Genomic DNA, 3901 nt, shown 5'->3' on the forward strand with positions numbered 1-3901 from the left:
GCTTCGGTAGAAAGAACGTGTTGTCTATCAACTAGTGTTGATGTGACTTATCCTGAGAGAGTTGGTGTCACTTGTTCACAAAGGAGCTCAGACCTCGTGTGCTCGTTTGGGCCTCGAGCACGCCCGGCCTCGTGCTTGCCCTCCTCCTTCAGGAGCCCCGTTCTCTCCCTGCAGACCACGGCGACATCTAGCAAACGTGTCCAGAGTTGTCCCAAGCATCCGAGCAACATCTGACCGTGCGTCGTACGGTGCGAGCGTGAGCGGAGCGCTTCGAGAATCTTTCGGGTTTTTCAATTAGCCCCTTTAATATGTATGGAAAAGACAGGGACAAGGGCCTTTCAGAAGAAGAAGAAGTCGGGATACGCGTCGATCGCCGGAGTGCAATCGAGGAGCTCTAAACAAGCCTATCACCCAAGGTGCTCGTTTATTTTAGTATAAGCAACTCGCTTTCGTAGAATAGGTACACGGAGAGCCGAATGCTCGAATGCAATCTCCAGCGGCCTCAGCGTCCATGCTCCATTCGGACCTCGAGTGGGGCAAGTATTTCCAGCTGTATCGGATCCGTCATCGTCGCCGCATTCCCAATCCCCACGTGCCCTTATCTGTTTCGCGCATCGTTCTACGCTCGAGGTCTGATTGTCTGGGAGGCTTGCATCAGCGGCGATCGGCGAATATACGAGACGGGATCGGGACTGTCAGAGTACTGGCATGAGAGCAGAGATTGGCGAAAGAGGCTGTCACGAGATGGAAGTCATATCTGAATCGGTCTTCTTCCGTCGCATTCATCATAGATGGGCAGTCGTCCTCGAACGACAAACAAACAAATCTCCGATTGTCTTCATTGCTAGACACGGCAGCATCCTCCATCATTGGCGAAACGAACGGCCCGGTGTACGTAACGCCAATATCCCTCCTCACATACAATTACTGTATTCACAGAATGTTAAGCATTGATATCGGCAAATTATGTACTCACCTTAGTGATTACCCTCAGTATATTACCGCCTCGGCAATCACCCTGAGGGACGATCATGCTGATCGGTGCTCGATGAGCCCTCTAGCCCATCGATCGGTCGGCTCGTGGATCGGCTTCGTACCCGAATCGTGTCACCCCGCTGATGGGAATTCCACGTTCCCTCCAGCCCGAACTCTGGCATCCCTTGTAACGATCGGAAAACTTCCGGAAAATGATTTGCACTTGAACATTCAAAGAGCTCGCTATTATCAAGCACTAGCGAACGATTCCCGTACCTTCCTAATCATCGATGGGCTATCCGAACAGGTTTGTTGCTCTCTCAAGAGCAACGCCGCTGAAGGAGCATTCTCCAATAAGACGAAGATTTTCGCAAACCTATCTCCTAGCAGTTTTGAGTCGAGCTTGCGAGCCGCACATGATCCTCCCTCCTGATCCTGCTTGGGATCGATCATTGACAGAGATCTCCGGCTGAAACAGTCTGAATAGCAATGGGCAGTAATAACTGCAACGCCGCCAGCCCAACGAAAAATCCCGATAAGCTTGTTATTCCCGCGCGAGGTGGTCGGTGTGGAGGTGGCGAACCGAGCGGGGTGGATTGCCGTCGGGTGAAAGATCTTTCTGTGAGTGCGAGCCGGAGATCGGCTGCTACTGGCAGGAGATGACACCCTTGGGACACCACCTAAGCATCGATGTGACCGTTATTGGCCCAAGTGTCGCGAGGCGACGTGGTGGGGTGGGTGGATTTCCGTGAGTTGGTCACCGACGAGCGAGAGTGCAACTAAGATCACAGGCAAACCGACAATAAGTCCGTTTCGGCCAATGTCAGTCACAGGCTTCGGAATACATGGCACACACATGTCCCCGCATAGCGTATGCGGGGAATGTGATCCATTAATGTATGCGGGCATGCATGTATGCATCCAACGGTCCACATTTGTACGAATGTATAGATTCGTGTGGTGTTTGCGAGAACGCGTGTCTTTATGTAGATAATACGTTCGGATATGCAAAAGTGTCTTCGAGCTCTGCGACTGTTCCTATGTTTTCCGGCCTGGGTTTGAGCTCCGTCGACCACGCGCATTCAGAACACGTTGCGTTTCACATCGTGCCATTCTACATTTGAATTGCGAGACGTTCTCCCAAAATGGCATTTGCGACCGGATAGACTGCCTCCACGCTTCTCAACAATGAGATCTGCAAGCTCGGAGAACGCGGTTTCGCAACAGCGACGACGTCGAGGGAACGCTCGCTCGCATCAAGACTCAAGCTCGTATCCTTGATGCTTAAGTTCTCGATTGAAGCATTCTGCTCCGGGAAAATACGGAAAACGACTCCACCGCAAAACTCGAGCACGTGCGTTTCCAGACGCCGAAGAACTAAACTAAGGAAAGGGGTCGTGGCACTCGGTGAAAAGAAAACCATTATTGGGAATGAGATCCGCATATACCAACGAGAGCTCGCGTAAAAGAATCTATCCTCCCCGCTATCGTAACAACGAGCCCCCGCCTAATCTGCGAGCTCCATTCGTGCGGTGGAACCAGAGATGGCGGAAAGAGGGGGACGGAGAGAGAAGGAGTGCAAGCGCGCCACGCGCGGAGAGAGTCGGGCTCTGCCGTTACTGTCGCTGTGGCGAGCTGGCCAGGGAAACTTGGAAAGGACATTGCTGTTATCTTATCGTTCAGCTATTTGCATTTTGTGGAGTTCTCTCCGCTTGTTCCAGTCGCAGCTGAGAGCGAGCGAGACATGGAGGCCGACTGCGGCGCATTGGGAGTCCGCGCGCGCGGAGCTCGAGCGGAGAATGCGTAGTAAATCAATCTCGATAATCCTGAGCGAAAGACCGATTGTTCCCTAATCGTCGAAATAAGGAACTCGAATCCTTCGCGCCGTAATTATCTATCAGCTGATGCCGCTCTCGAAAAACGAGAAGCGTCTTCACATCGATAGGATTTCCTCCGTTAAAAAACTCGAGGTCTGACGCAGATTGCGTCCCCGACTCAACCGGACATCGCGACCTCAGCCGCTTGAAATCGACGCGAATGTCCCAGAGTGGGTTCATTTTGATGGGACGAGACAGGTATCGTGGCGTGAACGAGATAGACGAGGGGGCTTCGACGGCACCAGAATATAGATCACTCTCTTCGGTTTGTCTCCTCTCAAGCATTAAGTCGACCCCACTGAACTGACCGTGAGTGGCGAGGCTCAATCTGGGGCCGACGTCACTGGCTTTGCGGCTATAAAGTTAAGTGTTATGCATGTTGTAAAAGACCTCCGCAGCTCCCGTTAGCACCCCGCAATGGCCAAGGCTGCTCGAGAGCTCGCTGACGGGGAGTGTTATTCACTCCTATGATCACTCACATCGATCCGATCGTGGTACGAAAGTGGGAGGAGGTGGAGAAATAAGCAGAGATTTTCAACGATCGATCAGATGCTCGCTCGTACCTACGCTCTGAGGATTTTCCGGCATCGCTCTCCATCTTACCGCCTCGATTTCGCGCACCGAATCGTGTCTCGTGTCTCTTGCCGACTTCGTTGTGAACCGAGAATGCTTGCACTCCCCCTCCCCCGGGGATGCCGACAGATCGGGACCGCATCTCCGGGGCGAAGAGCTCTGCGGTCGCTTCCGCCATCCGGTCAGCTCGCACGCAGATGAAAAGATGCAAACAAGGAGGAATTAAGAATGCGAGCCTTGATTTCCTCGCAACGGCTAAGCCGCTTCTGCATAGAATCAAACAATTTCAACGGTCTGGAAGCTGCTCAGGTATTCTCGGGGTCACTCGGTTCTGTGGTCTTCGTCGACGGTCGTGGCGCGCACTCGCTCGTTTGCGTGTCTGTCGCCCGTAGGACGCCGTGCGCTTCCATCAGTCGTGATGATTCTCATCGCTCATCAGAGAAGTAATTCGTCTCGCTCTCTCTTCACTGTTCCGG

Source organism: Galendromus occidentalis, unplaced genomic scaffold, assembly GCF_000255335.2.
Source record: "Galendromus occidentalis unplaced genomic scaffold, Mocc_1.1 scf7180000076319, whole genome shotgun sequence".
Classification (NCBI taxonomy): Eukaryota; Metazoa; Arthropoda; class Arachnida; order Mesostigmata; family Phytoseiidae; genus Galendromus; species Galendromus occidentalis.